Source organism: Alligator sinensis, unplaced genomic scaffold (assembly GCF_000455745.1).
Source record: "Alligator sinensis unplaced genomic scaffold, ASM45574v1 scaffold272_2, whole genome shotgun sequence".
Lineage (NCBI taxonomy): Eukaryota > Metazoa > Chordata > Crocodylia > Alligatoridae > Alligator > Alligator sinensis.
The window spans coordinates 1,220,877-1,230,879 of NW_005842078.1; the positions used below are offsets into that span (position 1 = coordinate 1,220,877).

Genomic DNA, 10,003 nt, shown 5'->3' on the forward strand with positions numbered 1-10,003 from the left:
GCGGTTCCGAGTCGAGGCAGGACGCCTGCTCCTTGCCCTGTAACACCACAGGCTGCTCAAGCTGCGGAGACGCGTCCAGCGGGCCGAGGCTTTGGACTTTGTTTCACGCGGGTCGACCCCTGAGGCCCCCCATGGGTGTCCCCGCTGGCAGAACTGTAAATATGTAAATAGTCCTTTTGCTCGCTGTGTTTTTTTAGTCTAGAGTGTACGGGCAGGCCTTGCAGGCCATGAGCCCAGGCCATGTCCGTGAGGCCCAGGTGTTCGGGCCAACCTGTACATACTCTGTACTGGCCCCGATATGTCACCCTCCCTGGAATAAATGCCTCTTAAAAGTCAAAAGTCTTTTTTTTCCCTTCTTTATCTTTCTTTCTTTCTATCTTCTATTTTCTCTTTCTCTTTTTTCTTTTCTTCTCTTTTTCTTCTCTCTCCTCTTCCTCTCTTTTTTCTCCCCTTATTTCTTTCTCTTTTTTCTCTTCTCTCTTTTTTATTCTTCTCTTTTTCTCTTCTTTTTCCTCTCCACTCTTTCTTGTCTCTTTCTCTTCTTTTTTTTTACCTCTCTGTTTCTTCTCTCTTCTTTCCTTTTTTCACTTTTTTCTTTCTCTTCTATTTCTTTTTTCTTTCTCCCCCACTCTGTTTTATTCTCTCACTTTTTTCCTTCTTTCTTGCTTTCTCTTTTTTTTCTCTGTCTCATCAGTGCATGCTAAACAAAAAAAGAAGAAGAAAAAAGGTAGTATACCTTTTTTTTTTTTTACTTACCAAGAAAAAAGGTAGTATATGAAGTGTTATTTATTGTCACCAGGTTTAATTTTTTTAAAGAAAAACCTGGTATTTACTGTCAAAAAACAAAAAAAGCAACATTTATTATTTAAATTATATTAATATGCAGTGCGTTCTGCCACATACCCCCCACCCTGGTTTTATTTTTCTGGCATGCTGGTAGTTTTGCACCTTACAAGGTACACATTGTGTTTTTTTCAGTACTTCAGCTGAAAACATTACCCCTGTTCTAGAGGGTACATCAGCTGTAACTGTGCTGATATAAATTAGATAAATCTCTGAAATTTGACCATGAATGAAGTAGGGTTAAAGTTGAGTAGTCTTCTTGCAAGTGTAACATTGCAGAATCATGCAAACAAAACAGTTAAATTGTAACAACTTATATCAGTATAATTTGATATTGATACAATGGTAGTCTTTCTGTACTGTTTTGTTAGCTAATACTTTGACTTGTCTGCATTAGGGCTTTAATGAAAGTAACTCATTTGAAAAGTCTTTTCCCCCATATATATCATGAAGTTTCAATTAAACACAAAATTAGTCTATTGGTTATTTCAAGCTAATATAGGCAGTACTGGTGTTTTTCACAGAAGTACCTTGTTTTTTGAGAGAAAGAGAAAGATATGTCAAGATACGTAGGAAGGAACCCATATTTAGTGGAAACTTTTTTTTTTAATCCCACAGAAATCAGAGTGGATGAGACAGTGATTCAGTCACAGAGGTTTCATAGCAGGTATGCATGTGTGTGTTGAACATAATATACTGTATAAAACCTGTAATAAATTATTTTTTACAATAAATATGTCTGGATATGTTAACATATGTCAATATAATTGTTACTTAGGTAAATAAACCCACAATACTGAAATAAATAGTTATTATATATTTAGAGTTTTGGCAAACTGTTGACCAAGATTCAGACACTGGCAAACAAATCTCAGTAGAGATGTCAGGTGATTTCAGCTCCATATATAGCTAATCAATTATTACATTGTGTAAAATAAAATTTAATCTTTCCTTACTTGATTTAAGTTAAAATAAAACAAAAACAAAAAACAAAAACAAAAAAAACCCCACAACACCTGTTGCCTTAAGACTGATATAAGGGATAAGGGTAGCGGTCAGAATCTAGACAGTTTGGATTCACCACAATGAAATTCTGCGGGAAGAGGGCATTTGAATTAGATGGAATGGGTTGGGAGGACAACAGGAAAAGCAACTAACAAATGTTGATGACAAGTGAAACCTAGTATTTCATCACAAATCATTATAGCCTTTTCAGAATAAGACACTTTGAAGATTTCTGTGAGCCCCAAAGAGAATATTTAAGCATTAACTTTGTTTAGATGTCTTTTTGGGGATTGGTTCCAAGATTAGGCAGGGAAAGTAGTGTCAGTGTGATGGAAGGCAGAGACATAGATTGGTGCTAAAAATAAACAATATAAAATGCATTATTTTGACACTGTATCATAACATTTTGAAATATTAGACTTTGAAGTTGTTCATGAGCATCAACAGATTTCTTATACTTGATACTCAAATGTGATATCTCTAAGTATTCCAAGATCAATTGGGGAAAGCTAATATTTTGTACTTATCTTATTTTTTTGCTTGTTTGTTTGTTTGACTATATTTCACTGCTCTCAAATTCTTTTTGGCATACTTCTAACTCAGGTTTCTGAAGCTTTCAGTTTTAACACAGACAGTTTTCCCCAGAAAGTCTGCATCATTTCTGCAGCTACGACCCACGAGAGCCCTAACTATATGCTGATTATGTACTCTCATGTCCCAGGGGAAGAGTCTACTTAAGGGAGTTTTGTGGGTTAGAATATGACATACATGTGTGCAAGCTGTACCTGGGAAGTTCAAAGGAAAGAAACATTGGGAAAATGTCCCAAATGAATTAGTAATTTATGCTACCATTATCAAGATAATTTTGTTTAAAAGGTGGCTGAGTATGCCTGTAGCCACTCATAGGTAGGGACATACTTAAATCATGATGGAAGTTTGTGGTGCAGTAGCAATTAATTCCACAGTTTTTGCCCCTCAGCCACTCAGCAGTACTGGTGGTGCGGTGTGGGGTGAGTGAGGAGAAGAACGAGATTAAAAGCACTACTGCACTGTGAACTTCCACTGCAATTTAGGGAGGTCCCTATTCATAGGCTTGGAATGTAATTGAACCCCTTACTTCTTGTCAGTGCTTCCTTCTGTAGACAAAATAAGTAAGTGGTAATCAGAGAACATATAGTTTTGTTCCAAAGTTGGTGTGTGATGTGAGAAGTTTAGCAATGTCCTTAGCCTGAAGCAATACTATTTGTGACCTGGTCATGTTCAGTGAAGTCTGCTACAAATGTGATGGTGCTACAGACTGTTGTCAACCCCATTTAAAGAAATCATAGGCATTTCTTTCATAATACCTTAGTGAAAGAGAATCCAGAATGATTAGGGCCCTTTAGATTCTCTAAATGCCAGCTTTTACAAAGTTAGCAGTGTATTTGCAATTTTTATGAGCATCATCTTTTGTTGTCCCCATGAGTTTTGGGCCTCTTTGAAGTTGTTATATAATACCTCTGCATCAGAGAGCTAGTTGAAGAATGTCTATGTTTATTATCTTTACTTATATAATCTTTGACAGCCTGAAATCAAATGGATAGGGCGGGGTTTCATTTGTTTGTTTTCAGGATATTAAAGGGACAAAATATTTGGCATGCTAAAGAAATGGAAAGAGCTTTGTACTTTGTTTCTTTACAAAACTGAGAGCCGTAACCAGCGTAAGATCATATAGTTCCACTGACTTCAATTTAACAATGTCCTTTAACACCAGTACAAGATCTTTGCTAGAAAGAAAAGGGTTAACATGGTTCACATGTATATGGAATTTTAATATCTACCTTTTCAAAAAGCCTTCTATAATTCTAGCACTTAGTCATATTCCCCTCCTTATATACCTATCATTCACTAAGATTTATTTTTCTCCAGGGAGGAGCATGCAGAAAGAAAAGAACCAACCTACACATTCAATAACCTCATAGGTAATACCAAGGAGTTATTGCTCTTTCTGTAGCATAGGAAAAAAGGCACACTGTTGATTTATGCAATAGCACCATCATATTCTCAAGATTATTTTCTATGCATTTTTTATATATCTTAATATTTAGTTTGTTCCAAGTACAGATGTTCTTACTGTTCCTAGTCTGTGTGTCTATCTAGGGCCATGTCTGCACAGAAAAGGGTTTTGGGGTTTTTTTTGGTATAACCTAATTTGTGGTTTTAAATTTATATAATTGTAGCACTCTAATCCACCATGAAGATGGTCTTCTACTAGAATAAGTGTCTTCATTAGCAAGGATATATCAGTTTAATTGGTTAAAATTTCCCATAAAGATAAAGCCTATTTTGAGAATCTATACTCCCATCAGTCACCATAATATCTGAGTGCCTTCCATGTAAAATCAATAGCAATAGTAAAGTCCCTTGCAGATATCCTGCCGTTTCTCTTTCTTCTCTTTTGTGAGGTTAAAACTGTTCGGGGTGGGCTATTTTGGTTGGATATTTTTCAGTTGTTTACTTGTGTTACTTGCATTGTTAGATCCAATTATACAACTTCTTACTTTTGAGCATTTTGGTATGGTAGAATTGCCATTGCATAATTCTTCCCATCACACTACCAATTCATTTTGGTTGGGATCATAAGGAGTCTGGGTAAGATCAATGGTCCATCTAGCATCTCTGCAATGGTGTCTGTAGATTCTTTAGACTTCGATGGAGAACATATGCAAAGGGCATATCTGGAAAGATCCATCCCTTGCCATATTTTCTGTGGCTTCCACTATCATTGGTTTAGATCCCTGAGACTCCTGAGAGCCCTGGCAGACATTACATATAAGACATAATTAACCAGTTAATTGTGTTTTAAATAGTAACTTGGGCACATGTTCAGACAATTAATGATGTGATATAATGGGAAATAAGCCACAAAATGATTCCATAAAATATATGGAATAACTTTGTGGCTGGTTTCTATCAACCCTTAAATGGAATGTATGGCACAGTCCCCAACATGCAGCCTAATGCTGGCTGCATGGCAGGGCTCTGAGACTGGTCTCAATGTGGTTCCAGGGATGGGACCAACAAGCTGATAGTCAGTCTGAGTCCCCGGATCCTACTAGAATTTTAAACCAGCCCTGATTAGATCCCGCAGCTGAGATCAGCAATTGTCTTGCTGTCATCTCAGCATCTGGACTGTACTAAAATCTCTTAGCTAGCTGTGGTGTGGTCCCAGGGTGAAAACAACAGCACTAAATCCTTCCATGAGATCTGTTGTGGTCCCAGGGCAATCAGCTGATTGTCGATTCCAGCCCTGGAAGTACACCTGTTCACTGGGAACCCAGTTTTCTATTTGGCGGTACAAGGGAAGCCTAGCATCATAATAGTAAGTCATAATGGCATGATTGGGATCTGAGCCCCAATCTCAAAATCACTTGTCCTGTCATTCTCATGGGGCATTGCAGGAGGTGTGATTGTTAGGATTGAGGAAAAGATACCATCATGACATTGAGTAAACATTTGCCAAGTGACTTAGAAATTCCTTGCAGTTGTCTGTAATCATTACAAATCAAAATCTGAAAAATCTTGTGACATCTTTGTTTAGCTCTCTTTATGGATCATTAATTCACTCAGTCCATCATCAGAATATATGGACCTTTGGATCTCTTATTATCTATTTGAAAATATATTTTTTCCCTATTCTCTTATGTCTCCTTAACCAGTTTCTACTGCATAATGCTATTATACCTATTATACTTCTAATTAAATGACTACCCTATTTACCTGGATCCAAGATGACTTTGTATTTAAGATGATGTCCCAGTTATTAGGTTCTAGATGTGTAAAATTTAGTTAACAAAAAAAATATCTAGAATCTAGTTATTGGAGGGTCCTATTAAATTCATCCCCCCCAAAGCCCCACCCCTGTCACCAGAAAAGTAGTGGCAGGGAAAGCAGCAGCTGCGTGACAAATAGCTGATGTCCCATGCCCCTTGTCCCCCACAGTGCTGGTCCCCCTGCTGCCTGCCTCCCCCACCCCCCATGGCTTCTCTCTAATGCCTTTGTTTCTACCTCTCTCCCTCCCCTCCACTTACCTTTGCAGTTGCTCTGCCTCTGTCTCTGCCTCTTCCAGGGGCATGGAACACCCAGCTGGGCCAGGCAGTAGTGGTGGCTCCTGTTTCAGCCTCCAGCCCAGGTCAGGATGAAGCTGGAGGTGAAATAGCGCCCCCTGCCACTCCATGCTTCCCTTCCCTGCACCCTTTCCCGGTGCTTCCCTTGCTTTGCAAATCCCTTCCCCCATGCTGCCTCTCCACACTTTCCCCCAAAGCTCCCCTCTGCACTGTGTACTCCTTCCCCTTTCCCATGCTCCCCCCAGCACTACATACCCTTTCCCCTGCATTCCTTCTTGCGCTGTGCACCCCTTCCTGCTTCCCTTTCCTGTGCTTTCCTTATTCTGTGTGTCCCTTCTCCCATGTTCCTCCCTGCATTGTACCCCTTCCCTGTGCTCCCCCCTGCACCATGTGCCCTTTTCCCTTTGTATTCACCTTTCATTGTGCATCCCTTTTTCAAGTATTCCCTCCGGTTTGTGCACCACTGTCTGCCACATGACCCCGCTGGCCCAATCTAGAACCACATTGGTTACTTGCATGGGTCATAATCAAATCTAAGAGAAGGGATTCACCCCATGCTGAATGGGGGAAGGAAACCTCATCTTAGATTTGAGTAAATATGATATTTATTTTTTTTCATAATCTCTTGTCTTTGCTAAAAATGTAAGACACATAAATTTCATCAGATTCAACCTGTATTTATGCACTTTCACCATATCCAATAAAATATTTGTCAAAAAATTGTGTTTAAGTAGTGAGCAGCTAATGAATTACTGTATATGTTTTCTTTCTACAACATACATAGTTCATTTACAGCTGCCATGACTTGTTGGGTAAATATGTGCTAAAAGTAATAAATGTATAAGATTATTCACTGTACTGGGTAAATACATAATTAGGAGTTGTTAAAATGCATATTCTTGACAACAATAGGGCATAACAGCTGTTTTGCTGCACTGTGCCAAGACATGCTCAAGGAACTTTTTAGTTCATGGACCAGTGAGCCAATAGACAATAACAATTCTTTTGGTGCTATTAAATTCTATTGAGTCAATGTGGGTGCCAGGTGTCACTGACATGACAAACCCTAATAGCTCCTTAGAAACCTTTTAAAATAACTAAAATTCAACAAACATGGTAATGAGGCATATTGGGCTGGATATTCCAGTCAGGAGTAATTTGACCAAAGTCAAGTGAAGTGTAAAACTGATTTTGTATGGAGGAGACACGGGCTCATTTTGTTAGAATATTTAATAAACACATGAAACTCCTTTTGTTCTAACCACTTGTTTATAGGTGGTTCTGAGAAGGGAACACTCTGCAGTGCTGAGTGTGAGTATGGTGTTAGCTTCCAGATATATTTTTAGCACCATCATAATGACAAAAATGAATTCATTTAGAAGCCTGAAATGTGGTCACCCAGAACATGGGTGTTTTGCATAAAATGACAATAAATAAGTAAATGATGCCACCATTCTTCATGGAAGTCAAGATTTACTGGGTCCTAATGAGGTCCAGGAGGAAGCATTCTGTAGCCTAGAGTTTGGGTATTTATCTCATAAGGGTGGGATCCTGGCTTATGAATTGTCTTCAGTGACTTGGGCAAAAGAACAGCTTGTATCTGAATTCCAATTAGAATGACACATGTGTGAGTGGGGATGTGTGAACTAGCATTTATAAAACCAAGTTTAGATTTAGGTGTCTTACTTTAAGCCACTTAAACCAAACCTGGAAGCAGCATGTGCAAGCTTTCGCTGCTGTTGGAAGCCTGACATAAATAACTTGGCAAGGGGAGGGGGCTAGCAGAGCCCAGAGGCTGGGTGAGTGTCTGGGCTTTCCTAGCCCTGGGGCTATGCTGTGAATGCATGCACTAGACTGGGCTAATCCAGGTCAATCTAAAATTTAAATCAGACATTACATTGTTTGGGTGATTAAAGCCCTGTGAATCTCTGCACACCTAGGCATTTTGATCAACCTGACCTTGGGTAATCCTTGTCTGTGTGTGCACCTAGTCTTGTGTGTGCTCCTTATGGATTTTGTCCATAAACCTTCTATGAATCAGACTCTATTAAAAGGATCTGAGATTGCTTTAAAGGATTCCAAAACTAAGGGCTTAGTAGGGGAAAATTATATTTTTAGAGTTAGCTCAAATTTTTCGCAGGTGACAAATTTCTGCTTGCTTGGTATAGGTTTCTTGACTTTTTTGTTTAAAATTGTGCAGCTCTGCCATGTTAATTAATGTATTTATTGCCATTTTATCCAAAACACCCATGTTCTGGGTGACCACATTTCAGGCTTCTAAATGAATTCATTTTTGTCATTATGATGGTGCTAAAATATATAGCTGGAAACTAATACCGCGCTCTCATCTTACAGTGGTGAAAATCAGAAATCTTCCATTACATTCACTGGAGCTACAGTAGTTAAAGTGAGCCTCCTATATTAGACAATTCTTAGAATAATTTCTAAATTTTCTAACTTAAAATTATCCTAAACCCCTTTTCCTCCTTCACTCTCACCTCTCAAATTTTCATTTGAATGCACAACATTGCTTTGTTCCTATTCCTATGCTCCCACCATGTCTGCAGAATTTTACCGTAATCTCTTGCAGTTGATATATAATGGAACCTCTAAAAATAGGGATTTAATAAAATGTCAGTAGCTGCAATATATTGTAACTGCAAAAGACTAACGGTTTCAGTATTTTATTAATTTATCAGTATCTGACCAATGAGCTTTATCATGTCTCGAAGGTCAAAGGCCTTGTCATCATATTAGTGGTAGCTTTTTATTTATTCTTCATAGCCAACTCATGTCAATGAACTAATTTCATTGCTGTGATTCCACCTGGTGAACTTTGTGAGTACTACACAGGCAGAAATTATGAGCAAGAGTATTAAGATATTGCTTTTCTCAACTTTTAAGACTAAAGAACACAGTGATTTATTACCTTTCTTCCTTTTTGTTCATTTTTCTCTACATCAGATGTGAATGTCAAGATTCGTAAAATACTGAACTGGATAGAATGTGCCCTGAGCATAGAACACACAACTGCAACTCCAAGTAACTCTCCACCTAAACCCATAAAAGCTAACAACATTTGACAAAATGAGCTCCTGTTACCTCTTGGGCAATCAACAAGAATTTTTATAGACAAAATATGTTCCAGTGTTAATTAGAGTTTCATCCCATAGGAGATCAAGGTGACTTCAGATGCTAGCAATGCATATAAAACTATATGTGCATCTAATACATTCCCTTTCAATTGGTTATGAGCTCAATTAATAGAGAAATTAATGATATTTTAAGTATGAGTCTGATGACAAAATCGTAACTAATAAATGTTTTACACTGTATCAATACTTACCAAGATGAATATTAAATTTGGTCTGGAAAACAGTATCAGTTGTATAGGTTTCTTTAAAAAGCATGCATCCTGCTATATTAAATCTGATATTTTTTTATGTGACTATGACAGAAAAGTGGAGCTTTATCAATAATTTATACTTCATGGCAAAGGGTGGTTTCCTGCCTCAGTGGTCAGGCATCAGACATGGGGTGTGCTTAGCTGGAGAGTAAGATCTATTTCCTATAGCAAAGAAAAATGAATATGCAAATTCAAGGACTATCTTCTTTATTTGAGGGGAGGGAGCATTTACGGCTTAATCTATGTTGAGGTTCTGCCAGGAAAACTATTTTGGCTACTCCACCCCACCCCACCCCAGCATAGATATAGGTCTGTCAGCATAGGAAGGCTTCTGCCAGGAGAGATTCTGCTGTTGGGCAGAGTTGGTATAACTATGGGAGCAGAAACATTCCTGCTGCTGGCATATACTGTGTGTATAACAGAGTGATCCATCAGTATTCCTATCATAACAATAGCCTTGTAGTATAGAAAACACTTATGGAAGTAGAAAGCAAGAGAACTGTTCATATATTTAACTTGGAAACAGGTAAGTGGAGAATAATGATGAAATTATCTGAAAATGAGGGAATTATAGCAGTTATCTGGGTTGCAGCTGGTGCAGAACATGGCGTTCCACCTTCCGATGTGTATGGGCTACAGGGAT

At 38.3% G+C, this 10,003-nt stretch overlaps 1 long non-coding RNA gene across 1 annotated transcript in view; it reads left to right on the plus strand.

The window, feature by feature from the left end:
* The window catches only part of LOC112550318, a 56,612-nt gene extending 47,291 nt beyond the window's left edge, over positions 1–9,321 (plus strand). The window contains exons 2-4 of the long non-coding RNA XR_003094096.1: positions 1,462–1,510; positions 3,757–3,809; positions 8,919–9,321. This is a non-coding gene — a long non-coding RNA (uncharacterized LOC112550318). The remainder of the gene's footprint in view (positions 1–1,461; positions 1,511–3,756; positions 3,810–8,918) is intronic.
* The last annotated feature ends 682 nt before the right edge of the window (positions 9,322–10,003 follow it).